Source organism: Mugil cephalus, chromosome 17 (genome assembly GCF_022458985.1).
Source record: "Mugil cephalus isolate CIBA_MC_2020 chromosome 17, CIBA_Mcephalus_1.1, whole genome shotgun sequence".
Lineage (NCBI taxonomy): Eukaryota > Metazoa > Chordata > Actinopteri > Mugiliformes > Mugilidae > Mugil > Mugil cephalus.
Window position 1 is genome coordinate 21,914,749 of NC_061786.1, and position 17,193 is coordinate 21,931,941.

General features: G+C 40.5%; 1 long non-coding RNA gene across 2 annotated transcripts in view; it reads right to left on the reverse strand.

The window, feature by feature from the left end:
- Nucleotides 1-2,384, reverse strand: part of LOC125023930 — a 43,481-nt gene extending 41,097 nt beyond the window's left edge. For both annotated transcript variants that reach the window (XR_007114679.1, XR_007114678.1), the window contains exons 1-2: nt 2,203-2,384; nt 1,375-1,470 (exon numbers count right to left, since the gene is read on the reverse strand). This is a non-coding gene — a long non-coding RNA (uncharacterized LOC125023930). The remainder of the gene's footprint in view (nt 1-1,374; nt 1,471-2,202) is intronic.
- Between the last annotated feature and the right edge of the window lie 14,809 nt (nt 2,385-17,193).

Here is a 17,193-nt window from a genome sequence, read left to right on the forward strand (position 1 = left end):
AAACTGAAGGATAACATCAACAACTTACAATTAATGAACTACTTTAAAGTGAAACTTCTTGGATGCATCATCACAAAGATGCCTGTGCCTGGTGGCTTCAACCTACCATTTAAGATAGATTTTTTATTTTTGTGAAGTGCATTTTTTTGTACTCGTTTTATCCAATTAGATCCACGACCTTTTATTTCTCGAAATAACTGCCTAAAATGTTTAAAAGTTAAGTCGGCAGTGTTCAGTTGCGCAATTACAGCTTGGAGCCACATCACTCAAGGAAAAAAAAAATGAAACACAATTACCTTTTTACGCAGAGTGCATAAAAGAAAATTCATTCTTTTTAGGACCCAAAGAGCTACTTTACCCGCTCACGCTTCACGCCAGGTGTGTGGCACGGCTCCAGGTAGCGTTCGCATTAACGGCGGTGACGACAAAAGGCTCTTTTCTAGAACATAACATATTACTACTAATGAACTGTTCATTTGTAAGGGTGGCGCATAATGGTGATGAGCAACAGGAGTTCATAGCTTTACCACCTTTTTTTTTTTTTTTTTAAATTCCTAACCACGTCTCTAAAGCAGCAGAGCCCCGGCAGAGACGTTGCCATATGACCTAATTATCTCTCATTAGTGGCCTCAGTAATTACAGGCCCTTTTACAGCTCCATCTCCTCTGTCTCGCATAGGTGGGGGGGTTTCAATTAGGCTCGGCTTGCAGCTCTGCCTGCCTCACTCTCGCAGCTAAGCCACGCTGTCACCTGTGTAGCCGAGCGTAGCCAAGCGGCGGGCGGCCCGACGGTCCCGCGCAAGCGTTCCCGCGGCTGAGTTTTATTCATTCCTTATCGCATGCCCATCAGCGAGACATGACAACAGGACAGCTTGAAGAGGAGAAGCGTCGTCTTTTCAGAGAGGCGACAGAGAGAGAAAAACCATAACCTTTTATGTCATCTTCTGCGAGCGGCGCATCATGAAAAATACATAGGAAACAAAAAAAAAATAGATATTGATGCACATCTTCCTTCTAGTCGTAGCAAAAAAAAAAAAAAAAGAAATGCAAAAGACATCTAAGTGACAGAAAATACCTCCATCAAGCCTGATTTATCAAACATAACCAGAAGGAGAAGATAACAGAAAAGATTGGATCTGCAGAGTTCGCATTATGCAGCTAAAAACTGAGGTGGACAGAAAGCAACAGCACAGGAGTATCGACCCTATTAACTAGTCACACTTATCGTTTATCTCTCACTTCAGCCCCGGTGCCAAACAGGTCACCCTAATTAACAGGCCAGCAAGAAACACCGATCGATACGGCGCAGGGATGATTAACCCCATGTGTTGTCAATCGTCTCTGCAGAGGCCAAAGTGAAATTGACTGAGATTACCTTTTGTTGGCTAATTGTGGCCGTCAGTGGGATGAAGGAGGGTCGAGTAACGGCACACACGGCGTTATCAGGAATCAGCGGCATCGACGTTCGGCCCTGCAGCAGAGAACTGGAATATTTTATTTTGAAAGTGCACAACAGCAGCTCTAGATGATGTTAATGTCGGACAATAGAGGGGGAGAAAGATGTGTTTAATTTCTTGAGGCGCCACATGACCTCAATTTATCTCTGCTTATTCTCAATCTGAGCTTTTCTCAGAAGAACATAAGACCTGTGCTTATGGAGCCTCAAGTCAGGGGTCTCCTCTTTTGAGACTGTAAAAAAACAAACAAAAAGCTGCTGTAAAGTCCCCTGAGTGCAATAAGCACTCATATTTATTTAAGAAGGTTTTAATACAAGGTTCAGGTGTTGGTGGAGTGACACTGCCTCCTCATGACTAGTTTAAATCAACCTTTTTGATCTTTACAAATAAAAACTGATCCAAACAATAAAAGCATCTCCACTCTAATTTCCTTTCCCACTAAAACACTTCACGCATTAATGATTTTCTTGTCTTATTGATTCATCGCATTCAGTGAAACTTTAAAAGGAACAGAAAAGTGTCATACAGATACAAAGTAATGTGCGAGCAGTAAGAAAGTCGAAGCTGTTCATTTACTTGCAACATTTTGATTGGACTCAAAATAAATCTCATAATAAAATAAAAGCAGTAGATATTCATTTGCACAACAGCCGAAGTTCACCGCAGCCACCCAGCGGTTGACACAAATGTGATTTTCACGACTTGACGAGCATAAAATCACAGGTAATGTGGAAGGATTTACCTACTTCGTGGAGCTCGACGTGCAGATCCGATGGGACCAATCCGTTTGTAGGAGGATCTTCCGGTAGAGTTGATGGTGACATCCGGGCCTCCGTCCTCCAAACGTAGACATGCGCATTCACACACACCGACACCAAGACCAGAGAAACTAAATTCTTCAAGTTGCACAACAGCTAAAAAATAAATAAATAAATGTTTCCAGCCGCGTGGATGCAGAAGCAACTACAGCCCAGACGTCATCACGACACCTGATCCACATGACGTCATCAGCGTCATCATCAGGTGGTGATGTTCGATACCACCGATTTCCTTTTAGATATGATGGTATCGGCGATACCGATCCGATACTGATATTTAGTGCAAAAACACCCGAATGTATCTGGTAAATCTAAAAAAAACAAAAAATAGTACACTATATTTCAGATCATAGCTTCATAAGAAGTATACTCTAAAGTATGTTGAGGTAATTGACTCATTTACTATATAGCCGAGCCAATACAACAACAGAAAAAAAAGAGACAAAATATGTGAAATGCTGTTTTAAACACTGAAAAAGTAAAGTAATAAGACCATTAAAATAAATTGTTCAACTATTAAGAACTACTATAAAATGAAACCTTTCATCTTAATTGTGACTCTGTTCTCTCTTCTTCTGTCCTCCTCATCATAAATGTCTTGTATTCTGTGTTGTGGTTTAACCTGAGGTGTTTCACAAGGTTTGTTGTGTTGCCACAACTCAATAGTTTAGTTACTTTCCACTGTGTTCCTACATTACCTCCAATGACTGAAGTGTAGAAAATATCGGTATTTTGTTTTTTAGAATTGATCTTAGAGCATAAAGACCTGGTATCGGAAGTATCGACATTTGAGTATCTATCTGCACATCACTAGTATCGGACCTTAATGTGACACTGAATGAAATTGAACCATCATTGATCCACCGGCCTTGATTCTGTTTAACAAGGATATGAAAATAAATCTGTGGTTTTTAATATCTGTAGCAAGATGATCATTTTTTTTTTTCAAAGCTGAACCTTAATTGAATGAACGTGCAGGAGAATTAGTCACTGATTAATTTAATGTGGTAAATCTTAGTATTGTGTCTGTGTTTGATAGCGGTAACCATGCTGTGAAAGGTACCAAGGGTCAAACGGCCTCATCCACCCCCCAGGCCAACAGGAAGCTGAACTGTGCCCTCCGCCTCTGAACTGTAACGCACCCGTTACACACAAGGACTCAGCCACAGCTCGCTGCCTCACACATTCACCATCGCTTACACCACACCACAGTCTGCAATCTGTCCTACACCTGAGTGCACCACTTACACTCAACAAGCTGCTACCATAATACATTACGTAAGAGAGAAACCACTTTTCAATTTTTCTGTAGGTCTTGCAAATATAGAGATTAGGGTTACAAGATGGAATTGTCACAAGATGATTTAACTGTTAGTTACTTCTCAGTCATTGGCCATAATGTTGTGGCTGTACAGAAGGGATATAACTGTAAAGAGACAAATAATTTAGCATCAATAACAGAACTGGGACTGATCCGACATGAGGCGCATCTCCTCGTCTGCACAAAAGAGAAGAAAACGGATTATTCGCTGGAAACCGATGTCATTTTTCTTTGTGCATGAGGATCAATGACTTTGTGATTAAATTATTCGGTGTGAACGAGATATGCGTGTAATCTCTGACAATATGTTGTGCTGCTGTCGTCTTTTTCGCTAATGTGGCAGGAAACAATTCAAATGTGATGCAGAACAAGCAAAAAAAAACAAAAAAGAAAAAATGCAGGGCCACTCTGTTGACACTCGGTGATTATTAGCTACAGCCTGAAAACCCACTTCTCTGCTGACAACAACCAGAACACACAGTCTGTCGAGTCTGCACTCGGCTCAGCTCCATTATATTTGTTTTAACAGAGGGCTGCAGCGAGTCTCAGGTGTCATGACCCCCACAAAACTGTTTCCCAGCCGTTCCCCGTCTTCCTGGACTCTCTACACCTAGAGCCTCCTATTTCCTACCAGCTCACCCTGGCAGCAGCAGAGCTAAACATCATGCATTTATCTGAGCCGAGGAAAGTTTTCACAAATACATCTCTAAGTTTGATAAATTATCCACATAATATTAATAAAAATATTAAATATTAATGCCTGGGAGTAATTACATCCTTGTAAGAAAGGTTATGCTGAGCAGCGTGCACCAGGGACCAGCTCTTTTCCAATAAAACTGTAAAAGGTTTTTACTTTTTACTAAATGCCTTTGGGCAAACCGAACCCCGATCAGGAGAAAAATAGCAAAAGTAGGAGAAAAGACACAATCAACATGAAAGAATGTGTTATCTGGAAGAAAGCTTTTCATTTTAAATGGAATTTACTTGTTTCTTTTAATAATTACAGACTTTAAAGGTCAATAATACTAAAAGTACTTGCGAATTTAAATAGCACTGAGGACATTTACTGCACTAATCACTTGACTACTTTTTTGTGAGAAACGTCAAACTTCAGGCAGGTGTGGCTTTGGAAACCTGCTACAACGAGCTGTGACAGCTGCAGAGCAGCGCACTGAAACGACGTCTCTAATTAGGACTGAGAGTAAAGAGCAATGTGCTTTTTTAAAAAGCGGCCAAGAAAAGATAATTTGGGGTTGAAGGGTGCTGCCCTGACTGTTAGTACAAATTATAAATCCATCACTGATGCAGGAGCAACAGTTTAAAGGACCATTGTTCAGGGAGTTTCCATTGGCAGAAATTTGATGTCATTTGCATAATTGTTCTTTCATTAGTTTAATTGCTCAAAAATAAGAATAGTTGTATCAGTTATCTGCAGGTTGAGCATGTGCTCTCCCAGAACACACAAACATCACATTTGTTTTGCTTAGTTTTTGTGTGTGTGAGAGATTTATCTCCAGCACACTTTGAACGGGAAGGTTGTGGTAGGGGTTTGCAGTTTGCAACCTCACCACTAGGAGTCACTAAATCCCGCACACTGGCCCTTTAAGAGCACTTGCTGACTCTATTAATGGGCTAATTAAATTGGGCAAAGGGGTGGAGAGTGACTGGAGCTCAGGTGTATGATGTGTTCCTGAAGACATAGCCAGCAGCCTGAGACAGGACCAATCACTCTCAGTGGTCAAACCTCCATAAAGACGTTAGGAATGAAGAAATTAGCAGAACAGACCAGACTTGTTTCTGTACCAGACTGGGGACATTTTTTTGCTGTGGCAAAATTTAACATATTGACATGACTTGTTTTCTTCACGCCGTCATATTGGCAGGAAAACTCTGAGGAAAATGAACGGCGTCAGAGTTTACTGAACTTTAAACTGATACAAAATGACCAGTAAAAGGTAAAACTCAATAGGTTACATAACAGATTCTTATTATGCCACAGGTTGTTCTTTTTTTGAGTATTAAAACAGTCGGTGAGGATGATGTTTCTGACCTGTAGTTATAGAACCACCTCATCAGCTTTCTTTCATTCTACGTCCGAGTCACTGAAAGGATCAAGTGTCTGAAAGGGTCCAGATAAACACAGTCAGGCTTCATGATGCACATCCAGTTTTGGAGTTTGTTGGATAAAAACAGCGTCTCTTCTTCGTAACCTGCTACATCACTGAGCTACATGTTATATGCCAACCTTTAATGACGTTAACACAGATTAAATGAATGTCTAAATGCATCACAACATGTACAAAATGATTCTTTTATTTTTATTTATTATACAAGTGCAGTTGTTATACATTGTAATGTAATCACAGTAACTGTTAAATCCTGAATATCTTTCTAATTGTGCGTAGTTTTAGTCCTTTGTAATCCCTGTTATAACTATTAGTCTCACTTGTCTTTAAGAAAAGAAATCATCATGTTAAAAACCTGCTAAATAAACAAGACATTACACTTAGGAAGATAAAGATGTGGTTAAGATATGTACCGCAATTATTTCAGCAAAATGTAGAATCTCAGTCATATTTTTTTCCTGTTTTCACAGATGACAGGAGACGGCTGAACCTTACTGAGCTGTGACAAAGGTAAGAAGGAAGGCATCAGGACAAACCTGAAGCAGGACAGTGGTAAAGATTATAGAACCAGAAAGTGATGGGAAGAAATAAATTAGGACGAAACTGTGCCACCATCTACTCCCCATAGACCCAAAGTGATGGAGGAGACGGGCTCCTTGTTCTCTTTAAAGTTTCTCCAGTTTTTGCTTCTTTTTTTTTTATTAGATAATGATGGTGAAGATAAAACAAAATGTGTGTAGAGAAACAGATCCATTTCTGTCTTACACTGCACCCTGCAGAATAAATTTGAGGTTATTAATGTCTAATTTATCTTTTATTCTTTTATTTTGTAGCATTTGAGGGAAATCGCCCATAAAGCTGTTGTGTTGCTCAAGAATATAAGTAGAAATGCAGATAAATGTTGAACAGGGGTGTGGTTATGCAGGAACATCAGGAGGATCTAAACAGCCCCATAGTCTGTCACAGCAAATGATCCTGAGACGTTTGAATCATTCCACATTCACTAGGGACATGGAGAGGTCTCTCCGGCACAAATTATAGCCTCTATAACTTGTAGAAACACCCCAGAGTCCATTCACTCTGTTGGTTTGGAATAAATTGTTTATTGAATCTTAAAGACCTGGACTCAGGCCAGCACTGAATAAAAAGCAACCTGCGAAGAGTTCGGATCCCATGACAACAAAAATACTGCACACACACAACCACGAGTAATTATTTAGCTGCCATTACAAATGAAACGTGTTTCTGTGGATCTTCAAACAACCAGACGTCACATTTCTGTCGAGCTAAAATAATATTTATATAGTTTAATTCTTGAAAAAAAAAAAAACACACCACAGAGGCTGGCGTTTCAAGATGTTGCACGATGCCGTGATGAGAATTCTTATCACATAAAAACCTTGGTCGGAGCCGTAATCTCCTTAAATGTATGCAGTCGTTGGGCGGCATAAAACATGACAGCTGTGTTCCAACATATCGGCGGCTCTCGCTGTGAAAGATAATGGCCAGTAAGGGGAAAATTGGACAGGCTTGCTTTTAGAGCGGATTCAACCTGCCCAGACTGACGCGGGTGACACCGGGGGACGCTCCTGAGTGACTGCAGCTTAGTGAGAGATGACATGACAAGCACATAGTGCTTTCTGCTGCACATCCCTGGTGTCATAAGTGACCCACTTTCCCCTCTTCCAATTGCAACTCCCTCTTTAAAAGTGTATTGAGATGCAGAACGCTGTCTGCAGCCAATCACACACAGGGCAAGTCTTTATTCTCAATGAGTGAGATTGTTTTGTTCATGCACAAGCAAATGCATGTTTAGTATATTATTATATCCAGGCTCTTAAACCCATGATGTGCACAGATATTTACATGAAGTGATGCTGTCACAGTGAACAAACTCTGCAGCCAGAGAAAAGTTGTCTAACAAGGAGACCTGAGCTGCACTGAAGGCACATCATCATAAAACTGCCCCAACATTATCCAACAAAACGCTTTTAATCTGGGAAATGTTTAACTATGAACAACATCCAGAAATATGATCATTTCTGGATTGTATGTGGCCTCTTTATGCAGCGTTTTTATTGAGTTTAAATATCTTATCTCTATCATCTGGTCCAGTAATAGGCCAGAACCCACATGATGCTGTACTCACCCTGTTAGGAGTCATCAGGCTGGTATGTGCATATGTGCATGATGTCAGGCTGCTGGGTTTTAAGGGAGAACTCAAGAGCAAATAAAAGTTTTTTTTTTTATTAACTAAAGGTGCTGCAGATGGCAGGTGATGCAAAACTCAAAATTCACAAGAAAGCAAAAAGCAGTGGGCAAGAAACAGAAAAGAAAGGCAGGACTTTACATACGCAGACGGGCGGAGGGATGAGAGACACAAGGAGAAACCAAACAGGAAACAAAGAGACTTAACAAAATAAAACAGGAAACTCAAAACATGGAACAGAGACAGAATCATGACACATGATGGTTGTTTCTATTTAAAATGTTTTTTTTATTATTATTTAATAAATTGATATTGTGCTGAGGTGGTTAGAGCTGATTCATCACATCGAGGACGTTCTGAGTTTGAATCCATCGGTCGACCGGGGCCTTTCTGTGTGGAGGTTATAGAAAAACAATTCATTATTTAAATTGTCCTTTGCCATGTCTTTCTTGACGACCACAAGTGCTGTTGGAGTCTCTGAACCTTTCTGCAGTTTCCGTTTACAACCTGCATCTTGTTTCCATTGATGTAGTTCAGGTCATCAGATGAACCTAACGAGAAATCATTTTTTAATTGCATCTTAACACAAACTGTCAAAATGCAAGAACAGAACAGAGACAAACTTTTCAATCTCACACTTTAACAATCTCAATTTCAGGTTATTTCTTTAAGCAGGTACCGTGACATCAATGAACTTTCCTTTCACGAAGCAAGAAAGGAAACGTAGACGCAGCCAAGGGCCAAGATAAGTAATAATAGATAAATAAATAATAATAAAGAAAAAGACACAAATATAAAAGAAATATATACAGTATATAAGGGGAAAAGAATGATAAATACCATATCTATTAGCATCTTCTTTTTATATTTTACAGTTTCAGAGGTAAATTGTTCCAGATGTGACTTTGATGTGAGTTCCTGTAACTGAAGTCTGTCTCGATGCAGACAGATGATGCATCCAAACTACTTTTTACCTTGTGGTCTTTTTAAAAGAGTCGTATAGACCCTCCATGATGCTCCATTAAATATCTTATCAATGCATAATGGACTGTAGCGAGGAGGGGGGACATGTCCTCCTCTAGACTGAGAGAAGACTGGTGCTTTACTTTAAAATCAAACTTTTCCCATGCCTGCATTTTTGCATTAAGAGCCAGTGGATGTAGCGGCGGCTGAGATGTTATTAACGGGGACAAAGCGAAGGCTGAGGCTGAGGCTGAGGCCTCCTGGACATCCTGTTATCTACGTGAGCCAACGCTGCTGTGGTTCCTCCCGGGTCCCGAATCTCAGAACTGGGTGTTTCAAGCCATCGCTAAGTGGCTGGCACAGAGAAAAGCTCCCACTCTTCCTGTTCCTCCTGCCGGGCCCCACTCACAGGGGGATTCTCCCACAAATGAATAATACATCTTCTCCATTTAATTTGGAAAGCATTGGTAATGAGGCACTTTTGCACAGCGTTTCCTCCGCTCTGGGCTCCCACGTGCCGTAAGCACTGTGAATCTGGAGTCGTTAATGGACTGTGGTAAACCGGTGTAAGACGGGAAGAATAATCCAGAGCTGCACATAATGGTGCTGTTTTTATGAGCGGGTGAAATCGTTTGATTTATTTATTTACAGACGCCTCCGAGTGACGGCGGCGGCCTGTAGAGCAGAAAGGTTATTTTTCTAATCTGAGCAAGTTTTCAGGGATGAGATTGAGGAGCAGACCTTTGGTGAAAAAGCTCGACGTTACATTCATCACCCTAAAGTTTCCTACATTCAGCACCGAGCCGCATTTTAAAGCCCCATTAATCATTTCTAAAATCAACTCAATTAAATGTTAAATTGTCGCCGGTTTGAGCTCATCGCTTTGGTTTTACAGCACATTTACTACGGGATTATCAGCTGAAAGGGTTTAATACAGGGACTGCACATCTGCTCAGAACCAAAGCACAAACATTTAAACTCTTCTGTTGTTTATTTATTTAAATGGACCAGTTTTGATTCTCCAAACAGAACAAAAGCATAATAACTATATATATATAGTGTGCAAAGCCTCTTGTGTTTGTATTTGTATTTGTTGAGGGAACAAAGTATTTTGTTGTAGTTTGTTTGTAGTTTTAGTTACACATCTAATTTAGTATATGCATGTGTTAAAATAAGTATCCTTTAATGATCCATTATAATAACTGTGGATGTATCTGCAGGATTATTTGGTGTTTTCATTAAATGCAGCTAATAGAGGTGATTTATTCTGACTTGAAGGAGCAGAACATGACTGTGATGATGATTTGGTTCTTAGAGACAATAGAGGCGACTGTGTCTCAGTAGGTAGAGAGGTTACAGGTTCAATCCCTGGGATGTGACACATGCTGAAGTGTCCCTGAGCAACACACTGAACTTCTGTGACTGTAAAGACTTTGAGCACCAATAGGTAGAAAAGTTATGTAAAAGCAAAACCATTTACCATTAGACAATAGTCTGAATTATTGAGCTAATGAATGCTAACAGGCTAATGTTAACATGAGAACCTGACTGCAGACGTTTCCTGGTCAAACTCTGCCTATGCAACCAAAAAATAAATCTATTCAACAAAACTAGTGATGCAGTTAAGTTATGTTTGGTCCAGACTTTTCATCCTGACTCCTGAACGTCTCTCAATCCAGGCAGACGCACAAGTATCCACTGAGGTCACATGATGAAAGGCAGCTTTCTGATTGGATGTTTGTCTTGTTCTCAGATAGTTTGAAAACTAATTTGAAATCTTACCTGCCCCATGTAGGCGGGTGCCACATGTCTGCAAAACATCCAGAATAAGAAGCAAAACAACCACAAATACAAAAAACAAGTCAGAACCAACCAAAACCAACGCTACTGTGCCTGGGATGTGTGTTTGAATGTTATTTACTCCCCCTCCTGTTAGCATTAGCCTCTAGAAAAGCTCAGTGCAGATTTCATTGTAATAAAAGCTTGTTCTTAGCGGCCACGTCAGTGCAGCTTTAAATCCAGCAGAAAACAGTGGCAACTAAACTAAATTTACTGTGCAACCAACAACTTGTGAACCCTCCCCTCCGTGTGTTTAGCCATGATTAACTGTGTGTGGCTTTTAAAACATCTTATAAATATCTTTAATGGAATACCACACGGTTCTAAGGGGCCGATGCAAAGCGCCGTGTGAGGAGCAGGGAGTGTGGACGTGGTGAAGGGGTACGACCCATTAAACCCTCCGGGCCTGAGTAAAATACAGCGACACGCACTCTCACTGTAATTTCGCCGTAAAGGACTCGGCCTTTTTCTCAGGATGTAAATTTATCGAGGAGGTCGTAACGTTTTATGGCCGGTACTCTGTGCTGGATATGATCACATTTGCACAGAGCTGTTGAAATTATGGTCCTGGAGAATGTGCTTCACCGCAGACGAGCCGTAACCTCGCCACAATTATCTTAATCACTGGTAAAATTGCAATTGACCGAGCAGTAAAGAAGCAGAAGGTTTGCCACGTGATAATAATAAAAAAAAAAAAAACTTCCTGTGCTACTGCTATTTACCACGAGGGAGAAAACGAGTGTGAAAGCATCTCTCTCTGTTTTTAATTTGAATAATGGTGGAAAAATAGTAAAAAGCCGCTTGCACACTGAGGCAGATGGCATCCTGTTTGCACGTGGCCTTTATCAGTCTAGACGTCTGCATGACTTAGCTTATTTACAGAAAGAAAGAAAGAAAGAAAAGAAGGAGAAAATCAAAGCAAGTTTTCATTTTCCCTCCGTGAAGCTTTTATTTAGTCGATGCTTCCCTGCAGAGCGCCTCTGCCGCCTTCTCACTGGTAATGAGCGAAAAATAGGAAACCTACTGAGGAATCCCACTGCAGGCAGATTAATTAAGGAAGAATTGACTTATATTTTCAATTAACAGAGTCGTCTGAAGTGCTGTCATAGCCGTACAAGCTATAGCGAATGCCGGAAAGACGCCTAGACGGCAGGTGCCTCGTGCAGATTGGTTGAAATGTGGAAGAGACATGATTTCAGGGAGGAAAAAAAACATGAAATAAATGGCTTGAAATTGGAAATTTAATGCGATTTGAGATGCTAAGAGGGAACGTCTCACCTCTGATGCCTGATAGACTGGATGAGCCTGGAAGGGAAAATGTAATTCTCCCTTTTGTGAGTGTATGTGTGTTTGTGAAAGGAAATGTTTTTTTTAAAAAGAGAATTCCAGGTATAAATTTGTAGAAATTTTGGCAAAAAACCAAAGTTGACAAAATGATGATTATTCCATCCGAGCTCTGGCACGTGGACGCCTACCTACGTGCTCTGTTCAAACATGTAATCTGCTTCTGACGCTGGCGGGCCAGTGATGCAGAAATTTGTGCAGATCACACAGATGAGCTGAGGCGCCAGATACGAGCGGCGCTCAGCTGTTAGCGCTGAGGCTTCCTCCAGCTCCGCTCCAGCAGAAACTCCTCTTGGCTTCGACCCGAGGAGAAGAGGAATATTTAAAAATTCAAAACGAGTGAAACAGAGTAGAAACGTGCGCGCTAATGGGTATGAATGGGAGCCGCGGCGTCGAGTTATTTCACAGCGCACGGCCTGACAGCAGCTAAAGTGAATAAGTCGTCAACCTCGCATTGATATTCATATTGTATCCGTGGTTGGAGCCGAGCCCATTTTCAACGCCGCACAATAACCAGGGAGACGTCTAATGAGGCAAGGGAAGAAAATATTAAGAGGAAAATCCTTACACTCAGGAATTTGCAGCCGATCTTGTTGGAGCTTCACGTTGGCGGGAGGGCAGAGAATGAAAACAGGAAGAAGAAGAAGAAGAGGATGAGCGAGTGACTGAGATGGGCTGTGACAATGTCAGCTTGGGTCTGGTCAAGACTGCACGGATGATGAGTGAACGTGAGAGCAGCTGGAGGAAGGACGGGAGGAGGAGGAGGAGGAGGAGGAGGAGGAGGAGGGGAGGCACCCAGACAGAGCAGGAGGTGGCTGCCAAGATCTAGAGCCTTGAAGGTTCCTGCCTCACATCTGGGAGGAGGCAGAAGCTAATGCGCTCGCTAGCACTTAGCATCAGGTGGCCTCATGGTGGAGGTGGTGGAGGAGGAGGACTTCCTCCCCTCTTGACTCTGTGACTCAGCTTCAGCTCATGTACGAAGCAGCTTCACAGATTTTGCTTTTGATCTACTGGCTCTGAGGCTTCATGCATGTTTGACCTTCAGTCCCTCCCCCCTCCTGAAAAACTCACCCCGCTCTCCATCTGCTTGTCTTGTTTTCCTCCATGTTGAAGGAAAAAAAAAAAACTATTTGTAAAGTTGGTGGTGAACAGTACAAGATTGTTTTTTCTTTTTTTTTTAGCTGTGAGAATTTTATGTACTTCAGTTAATGGCCTTCAATTTATTCCCTGTATAAGTGCTATTGAAGCCCCCGGGGGAGGGTTCGGTTTTCATTTCAGCTGCGCATTAAAGGAGCTGATTCCACCGATGAGCTTGTGCCTCGTGCTAATCAGGGAGTAATCACCTGTGGTGTTTGGCTGGAATAAAAACTTCTTGGGCTTCGCTAGTCGATAACTTCAAACTTCCTGAAACCCTGAAGCTTTTATTCTGTGTGCATTTTTAATTCCTCCACGGTGTGTGAGACTTATAAACACTAAGCATCATCTTTGAACAGGAAGTAGTTTTGGTCCTCATGTGTGGACACTGGTATTATTCCATTATTTATATGTCCCCAATGTCTGACATAATTTAAAACTGTTTATTTTAATGAGCAAAACCAGAACAATAAAGTCCCAACGTCCTCAAACGTGTACTTGCTAATTAGCAACGTTGTAGCTCGTTGCTATTGATAAAATTAGTTAAATTTGTGAGTCACATCAAACTAACCTTAATAGGCATAAATAACCTTTGCTACCACTACATGGCCGACTACATTGTCCACTAATGAGGACAACGGGTTCAAATGAAGCAGAATAAGCTGCAATAAAACCTAAAGCTTCACGTCCCCATAAGAGGATGCAGGGTCTCAGGAGGTTAAAACATCTAATCTTTTAACTTTAACCTCTGAGGGAACCTTTCATCACAGCGGAGACAGTAAAACGTGCTCCTTTTGTAGCGTTGCTGCATTTTCCTGCAATTAAACGGAGCAACTTCCTCACCCGTCACGTGTAAACGTATTAATAGTTCTGCCAACAAACCTAAAACCAGGCTGCGCTGCAGTCAGACGTAAACAGACCTTACAATCAGAAAACATACAAACACACGTAAAATCTTTTAATCTCCACTTGACGTTAACTTGTGGATTTGATCAAACAGCTGCTTGTAGGGATAGATCCACTTCCTGTTTCTGTGCATTGCTAATTAGATGGAATTACAAACTGGTTTCTCACACACACACAGAAAAGAATTAGAGTGCGGTTTGTTTGAAGTCTACCATCTCATTTTTAATAGTTTCAAAGCAGCAGTATTTGTGTTTTTGCAGCCTGCTCTGGTGACACTGTTTGTCTCTTGTTAGCAGAGTGCAGCCGCAGCAGCAGCAGCAGAGTGTCTGGCTACATACTGCCCCCTAGTGGACAGGCTGTATCCTGACAGCCTGTCCAACAGAAACACATCTAGATTTAACATATCATAATTTCCTTCTCTTAATCTGAATTGTTTTTTGTGTAAACCCTCTGGAAGACTTTGCTCCTAATTCTAAAAAATTAAATCTTCTGTTCATTGTTTATTTCTTGTTATATCACTTAAATACGGCAGAGGAACTGTTTCCCTTTTGTAAAATATGGAAGTGTTCAAGTTAAATAACTGATTGAGAAGGAGCTGGACTAGATAAGTTTTACTTCCTCCCAGTTCCTTTTCAAATATATTGCATGTTTCTTTCTTCTCTGTTATTTTTATTCATATTTTTCAAAATCAAGAAAGCTCAATCAGTCACTTTTGAGATACGTGGCCTTAATGTGACATTTTCAGTAATTTTAGTTCAATAACCTGATTAAAAATCTGAGTCTATTCATGTGCAGTTAGTTTGCCTGTAAAGTTTTCTGGTTACTTGTGTAAATCTTTTGTATCTCGTATGTGAACATTTTATTTGAAGGATTTAAAGCAGAGAAAACAGATAAAAGGAGGGAAAACTTCTTCTCACGTCAAACTCTGCACACAGGGAAGGTCAAGCATCCAAAACAATAGCGTCTTGTTTTAATGGTGGAAAAACCAACGAGAGACTGTTAGTCTGAATTAGTTATAGACATTTAGACATTATAGACATATAGACATTACATTTTAAAGACGAAATTAAAAACAAAAATGTCTGTTGAAATATGTTTGAGCCAAATTTGGGTCGAGGTATTTTGGCTAATGTTCTTGTGCCTGATGTGTTGCTGTTGTGTTTAAATTCTATGAATAAGAATTGTTTTTCATAATTTTGTGTATTGTTGTCTTGATGTTTCTGGACCTCGTTTCTAAGCTACAGAGATTGTTTTTATTACACATTTGTATTTTAAATGATTTGTGCAATAAAAAAACCTGAGTCCGAATATTCTGAAGGTGTTATGGAAATTCATTTATCAAGAATAGAGTCTCGTTTCAAAGTTTTACTGCAGCAAAGAGTCGATACATGAACTACAGCAGGTACAGGATGGACTGACCACAGTGAGGCTGCATTCAGATCTCGTCCTAGAACAAAGACAACCTCGTCAGAGACACAGGCTGTTGTCCTAACAGAGGAGCTGCAGGTTGGACGTCTCTGTGTCTCATCTGTGGGACCTTCCTCCCACTGAGAGAGAATATCTGGTCAAACAGTCTCATCTTTCCGGCAGAAGGACGGTTTATTAAATCTAAACATCCTCCTAATTTTTACTAACAATTTACTTGTTTGCACTGAAACAAATATGGTCATTACTGAGTACATTACTCGTTAGGAAATCAATTTGGGCTGCATGTGGTCCCCTGGACTGAAATGAGTTTGAGTGTCCTTGAACTGTTTGCTCAGTACTATGGACCAACTATTACACTGGTTTAGTAACTTTATGTAGCTACTGCTTATTATTTATGCTCTGTTTAAAGTTCACTTTGTATTTTGTATCGTCTAATTTATCATCTGCCCACGTCCTCTGAGTGACGCTATAGTTCCTGTTCATACTTCATACTGCACTAGGTTTTAAAGACAGGGGAGGCTTAGCAATTTCAAACCTGAAAAATATGACTCAATTACTTGAATTAATTAAATATTAATGATGCATATACACTCACCGGCCACTTTATTAGGAACACCTTGCTAGTAAAAGGTTCAGAACTGCCTTAATTCTTAGTGTCATACGTTCAACAAGGAGATTTTGGTGCATATTGACATGATAACATCACACAGTTGCTGCAGATTTGTCGGCTTCACATCTATGATGAGAATCTCCCGTTCCACCACATCCCAAAGGTGAAATATTGGACTGAGATCTGGTGACTGTGGTGTGGTCTTCTGCTGCTGTAGCCCATCTTCTTCAAGGTTGGACGTGTTGTGCATTCAGAGATGGTATTCTGCATTCCTTGGTTGGAACCAGTGGTTATTTGAGTTACTGTTGCCTTTCTATCATCTCCAACCAGTCTGCCCATTCTCCTCTGACCTCTCACATCAACAACTGCTGCTCACTGGATATTTTCTCTTTATTCTCTGTTAAACCCTAGAGACGGTTGTGAGTTAAAATCTCAGTAGATCAGCAGTTTCTGAAATACTCAGACCACGTTCAAAGAATATTTTTGGGAGGCTTCATCCCTCCTCAAACAGGCCTAAAAATGCCGGTGGTCTATTTACATTTAACACACGATTCCATCAGTATAATATGTTCACAGCACCTCACTCACCTGTACATGTGCTATAAAACCAACCTGCACCTCCCTCTATATCTATATACCACTGTATTAATGCTACATGTACTTACTGATAATGGTTTGATGCTAAACTGCATTATACAAGTCATTTTTGCTTATTTTACTTATTTACTTACTTTTACTTTAGACTTTATTTATCCCAGAAGGGAGATTTGTTTCCACTTGTACACATAAATACATATATTTATTTATTGGGTATCATTAATGATAAGGTAGATTATAAAGCACTTTGCTAACACACTAGTTTTTAAAAAGCACAAGAGTTTCCAGTCTGTTGGTTTGTCTCCAGATAGAAACTAAAGATGTTTTCAGCTGACGCATAGTTTTTTTTTTTTTTTCTGTGAGACATGTACAACTTGTAAACCCTCCTCTCCTCTCGGGTTATCATATTCAACACTCCTGTTGTGTCCTTGATTGCGGAGAA